Source organism: Delphinus delphis, chromosome 11 (genome assembly GCF_949987515.2).
Source record: "Delphinus delphis chromosome 11, mDelDel1.2, whole genome shotgun sequence".
Taxonomy (NCBI): Eukaryota; Metazoa; Chordata; class Mammalia; order Artiodactyla; family Delphinidae; genus Delphinus; species Delphinus delphis.
The window spans coordinates 26,006,918-26,012,917 of NC_082693.1; the positions used below are offsets into that span (position 1 = coordinate 26,006,918).

Below are 6,000 nucleotides of genomic sequence, written 5' to 3' on the forward strand. Positions count from 1 at the left end.
CAGATATACAGAATTAACAGTACTGTGCAACAGCAGCGTTGAGGCCCACAAAGGTTCTAGAATATACTATGTATTGAACTTTTCAACTCCAATCTCTTGCAAAAGTAATGCAAAAAGGGAAGACAGCAGAGACCTTGTCTGTGTCTTTCCCACTCTCAACTCATTTACCTTTATAAACCAAATTTCTACTGCACATTTCATCTTATATTTAAAAAAAAAAACCCTTAAGATATTTTATTTGAAATTTCCCAGAATATTGAAATTCTAGCTGTAACTCGGCTATAAAATACTAATTAAGAAAAACAAATCAAAGAATTTCACAGTGTATTTGCAAAGCTCTTCATACCCATTTTATTTATTTTTATGCTGCAAACATTTTAATGATTATTGTTGAACATACATATTGGAAACTTTACTTCAAACTGCAACAAGTTAAATAAATGTTTATAATATACAAAGAAAATACAACCAAAAGTAAAACTTGCTTTAAGTGTGCCTTGCCTCATATGTATTTTAAATACCTGACCCAGAGAAACAACTGCCCAAAGCCAAAAAGTTATTAAATCCAAAGTTTCTCATTCTCTCGACAAGATCTTTCTATTCACTTAAGAAATGTACTGTTACTAATACTGGTAGCCTTTCAGTATTTGTAATTTAGTCAACCAAAGCCTGGGGAAAACGTTTATTTAATAACAAAACAATGACAGCACAAAACTGATTTTAATTTGTATGGATGTTTTGGTTTGTGTGGGCATGGCATCTCAGGATATTATTATTTTTCGGTAATGACCACTTTTAGATTCTAGCCCTTAAACATGGTCAAAATGCAGGAGAAATCGGGAAAGCAACAGACGTGGTGCTGCTTATCGGATGTCTAGACTGCAGGCAAACCCCAAATACCAAAGAAGCATCCATGTGTCAAACCAGCATAATTTCTGAGCTATGCCTGGGGCCACATACCAAAAAAAAAAAAAAAGTTAGCTTGGAAAGAAAATCTAAGAGGGGTAACCAGAAGGTCAACCCCAGTTCACAGGAACTATGAAGCAGCTAGCGGGGATCGCTAGCCATCACCTTGTGTCAACCCCTGAGCAGCTTCCTCCCCAGCCCCCAGAGAAAATCTCCAAGAAAGGCCTAACTCCTACGTGCTAGCTTCTTCAAGGTCGTCCAAAGATAACGCCCGGAACATTGAGCCAAGCATACCTTTAGGGCCAAGGAAGATTCCCCCTTCCCCAAACCACTATATAAATACTTTAAATGCCATCGGGCTTTTCTCCAAGTCCACCAGAAATAAACTCCCAGAATTTAATTTAGATTCAGCAACTAATAAACGTGTTCGGTTTTGCAACGTAAGTTATTAAAGGGCTTTTCAAGTCCGGCAAACTCCAGTTCAAAAACAGGTGCTTTCAGAGTACTTTTAATGACAAGGTCAAATTCATTTTTTTAATTATTCGGAGGAAAGGAGGTGGTGTAGTTTTCTTAAGCTTCCTTAGGACAACATGAGAGAGGAGTGAGGGGGGAAGGACGGCTGGGGAGAAACTGTCTCGCCCCGGGTTGATGTTTGACTGAACAGTAATTCCTGGTCTTCCGGGTGCCTGGAGTAATCGTAATCGAACGTTAGAGCGAGAAAACAAAAACAAAGAAACCTAGTAGGGTCAGAGTTACGAGAACAAACACTGCACCGCCCTACCACCCCCAAGAAGTCACCCCCCCCAACCAAACCAGCCCTCGCCCCAGCCGGCCCCCCTCCCACACGTAAACACACAAAGACGAGAGCTGCACGCACGATTCACCCACAGTCCTCACTTCCCTTTGTAGGACAACCGGAGCCCCGAACTTCCCCGCGGTGGTTTTTCGGTGTCGTCGGGGCTGGGCCCCCTGCACTTGCGGGCCGCGGCTCGGCTGTGGGGGAGGGGTGCTCGCCGCGCTCGCCGGTTTCCCCGAAAGCAGCAAAATGCCTCCCCGTCCCGCCCCGGTTCTCCGCGGTCGCCCCAGGCTGCGCTTCCCCCCACCCCACCCCGGGCACGCGGCGACGGCCGAGACAGAAGCACCCAGGCAGCAAAGAGAACCGCTCCCCGGCGGATCGGTGGGTAAACACAGCAACTGGGGTCGGAAGGAAAAGTTCCCGCAGAGAGCTGCCCGCCGGGGCGGGGCGGGGGTTGCGGCGGCGGCGGCTGGAGGGAAGCGCGTCTCTCGCCGCCGCCTCCCTCACCTGCGCCGGAACAACGGGCCCCGCGCCCGCCCGCCCACCCGGCCGGCCCGGCGCCTCCCGCAGGCCGCGCCTCCCGCACGCCGCGCTGCCGGGGCTTGTTCCTCCTCATGGCTTTGCCCTGACGTAATTCAAACATGGCAACAGTTCGACTTCAAAGGCGGATCCACAGACCTCCCAGACGCAGGCTTCGGCCCCGGGGAGCGGGCCGAGCCCTCGCGGCCGCGCTCTCCCGGGCCCTCGGCCGTCGCGGCACCCGGCGCCGGGGCTCCAGCGCCGGGCCCCGACTGCCGCCCCTCGGCCGCCCGCCGCGCGTTAGCACGCCGCCTCCCCCGCGCACCGGCACCGCACCGCGCACAAGTAGCGCCGCCAAAGTTTCCCCGCGAGGGCCCGAGAGACAAAAAGCCCCTCCCGAAACTCGTCCGAACTTAGGGGGGGCCCAGCCCGCCCGGCGGCCGCCCTGAGTGCCGGCCGGGCCCGCACCGGCACATGCAGCTCTTTGTTTTCTGTCCAGCCGGGCGCTGCCTACGTGCAGCCTCAGGGACGTGGGATTGTATCTCAGGGGGAGACACTTCACGACCGCCCAGGGGAAGGGTCCGGACCCTGCGCCCTGGGACTCCGGGGCTAGTCCCAACGTCCTCCCCTAGCAGCAGGCCCATTTAATCGAAGTTTTGCAATGTCCTTGATAAGAAACGCCCGGATTCCCCGCCCCGCACCGGCCGAGAGTTGGCGACTTTCACTCTGCTTTTTAAACTGGCAAGACGCCATCATCAGCAAGTCACATTGTCCTGCCGGCCGGCCCCGACAGCGCCCGCATCTCCCGGCTGACCGCGAGCCGGACGCTCAGCCGGACCCCCGACCAAACCCGGGTCGCAGCCCCAGCACGTGGTCTGTCACGCTCGGCACAAAAAGCAGTGCCCTCCGGAGTTGCCGCACTCCTCCGGCTCAGTCAACGCCGCTGCCTCCATCCCGGAGTCAACTCGGCTCCGACTGGCCATCTTAAGCCGCGCACGGTCGCCCTAGAGAGCGCCGCGGCGCCCACATCTACGCTACAGGTGAATAAATTGCGAACCAAAGTTGAGGCTCCACAGACACCCCGGACGCCCGCGCTGACTGGGCGCGGCCCGGGGAGAGGCGTCTGCTAGCCGGGGCCGCTTCCGAGCAGCCGCGTGTTGCTCATTGTCGCATCCGCATCCCTCCAGAGTTGGGCGGACAATGCCACCCGCGTGCACTCGGGCCACGCCGGCACCGACCCGAAAGGCCGATTTAAACGCCCTCCGCCCGACAGCTCGCAAGTAGGCGGCAACTTAGTTTTCGAGCGAGGGGCGTTCATTGTCCACCCTCATCACAACACGCGCGGGGGCCGCAAGAAACTAAAGCACGAGGTCCAACAACGGCGGCCGGCCACTCCCGGGCGCGCGCCCACGCGGGTGCACCGACCCGGGGCCCTCCGCAATCGCCAGCAACTCCTTTTCGCTCGGGCCTTTCAGCCACCGAACTCCTTGTCGCCTGCGAACACTGCGGCTGAGAAAAGTCATTGTCACCTTCAACGTGGATCCCTCACCTCAGGCGATTCCTCACTCCTTTCCAGGCTCCACTCACTTCCCCCACCTCAAGACTTTCGGTTTGCCTCAGATACCCTCCCCAACTGAAAAGCACTCACTAAACATGCAGATACAAAAGAATCTGAGGTCTGAAGATCACGAAAACAGCGCTCCCAGCAATGCCATCTCCAAGACAAAACTTCCTGTGTGTATATAAATGTGTGCGTGTGTGTCTGTGTAAGGAAGGGGGAGGTGGTGAGGTTAGGTGAAAAGAGAAAAAGAGCCACTCTCAAATCAATGCCTCGTGAGACAGTTTTGCACCACAGTAATGGTTCGAGTCACTCACCTGCCAAAAGCAGACGTTCCACGCGCAAAAACGTTCCCGAGGTGCGGAGTGCACGCCAAGCCAAGCCCACCTCCCAATCGCTCCCTCCTCCTCAACTGCCTTGTCTAGAAAGATTGTCTCCTGCAGTTCTGCAGTTGCTACCGCTGGCGCGGAAGGTGTAGATTCCGCTTTCCCTCTGCGCACGCGCGGCTCCTGGTACAAAATTCTCCTGAATCGAACTTATTTGCATACGGGCGCGCGCGCGTCGATGGCTGGGAGGGGAGAAGGCCCGGCGGGCGCGCGCGCTCCCGAGGCCTCTATTGTCCTTTTAAGGGGAGAAGCGCCGCGGCGCGGGAAACGCGGCGGCCAGAGAGAAATGGGGGCGGGGACTGCTTACTACAGTGACGTCACGTAAACAAACGCCCCCTGGCTGGAGGCGGCGGCCAAGGGGGAGTGGCGGGATGGGAAAGGCGGAAAGGTTAGCAACCCAGGGAGAACACTAGACTGCGTGAAGTGCTTTCCACTCTGAAGCTTTTCAGGCGCACCGTTTCGCGTTGAAAAATAGTTTTGAAAGCTGTTTTTGCAAAATGTTCACACCTGTGCCCGGTTTCTGGCCTGAAGTGACAGGGGAGGTGGTCTTGCAAGCATCCACACTGAGTTTATACGTTTCTCACATTTGCTAAATTTTGTTTGAAAATGGGTTTTTGAATCATTTTTCTTTTTTAATTTTCTGGGGCCAGAAGAGGTTTGTCTTTAATGAGTCTTTTAGTAAAGTCCCATTTTGACACTCTATCCATTCACTAACTCCTGTCTGCCCTCGTCAGACAGTAACCCAACCCATAACAATCCAATTTTCTTCTCCACTTTGGCCTTAAGATTTCAAGTCTGAGTTGAACGGTTGTTAATTTCCGTGGGAACAGTGTCGCTTTCCTAAAAGACTAGTTAGTGGAAAGCCAGTAATCTAGGGACGTGCATACCATCTCCAGCTGCTGGTAAAGTGTGTTCCACTCACCCAGAAATAATACTACCAACTGGTGGTCTTGGGAATTGAAAAAGTAGCCATGCTTCTTGCCTCAGGAGGGGAAAAAAACTGAAAAACTGAAATAAATCTTCTCAAATTGGTAAGTGAAAAATGAAAAATGACTGTGATACACCTTTATTCCCAGAACACTTCTAACACCAACAGGCTGAGACCCTGACTTAATGATAGAGGGACATGGGGAGAGAGGAAGGATGTTTTTCCCAGAAACTTGATATTGGTCCCAGGATACAAAAGTGTGGACATCAACCATAAAACTTAATCATCTGCTGACAAGTTTCACTGCTTTCACTGTAGTGTCAACAATATGGATTTAAATAGATACTTCTGAAATGCTAATTTAATAGGACAGCCAATTCCTAGTACATACAAGACAAATCCACTTCTGAATTCTTCAACTAATGCTTCTTTTTTCTTTAAGCTCTGTAGCATACTACTTCTGTAACTGTATATGAAAGCAATATATTAAATACCTGCAAAGGAGAAAAAAACTGACACCTCTCACTAAAATGTGAGCTCCCTAAGGGCAAGAATTTAATGTTGTAGTCATTTTTGTACTCTAGTGCCTAAAAACAGTGCACAGTACATAATAAACTCTGACTAATTGCTTGTAAGTAATAAATCAGTGGACATTTTCAAATTTATTATAGACTTATCTCACATAAAAACAGTTTTAGTTTAGAATTTTTGTGTTCAACTTAAAATGAGTTTGGAAGTTACAGTGATCACCTTGATTGATATAATGCCTGTCCTTATCATAAGTAAAGCAGAATAGGCTTAATAACCATTTCTGGGGCTTGGTGGCAAAATGGACTCTAAGCATAAACTTCTACCTTCTTCTTTCTGAAGAGGATTTTTTAAGTTTGGCCCTGGTTGTCTCAAGTAC

The 6,000-nt window shown here is 51.2% G+C and overlaps 1 protein-coding gene across 3 annotated transcripts in view; it reads right to left on the reverse strand.

Moving 5' to 3' along the window:
- SINHCAF (SIN3-HDAC complex associated factor) overlaps nt 1-4,320 on the reverse strand; it is a 29,445-nt gene extending 25,125 nt beyond the window's left edge. Inside the window, exon 1 of one of the 3 annotated variants that reach the window (XM_060024534.1) lies at nt 4,097-4,320. The gene's annotated coding sequence lies outside the window, so the exon portion shown is untranslated. Of the gene's footprint in view, nt 1-2,209; nt 2,302-2,380; nt 2,558-4,096 lie in introns of those variants that run through there. The other 2 variants (XM_060024537.1, XM_060024535.1) reach the window with 2 other exon arrangements.
- Nucleotides 4,321-6,000: the final 1,680 nt, after the last annotated feature.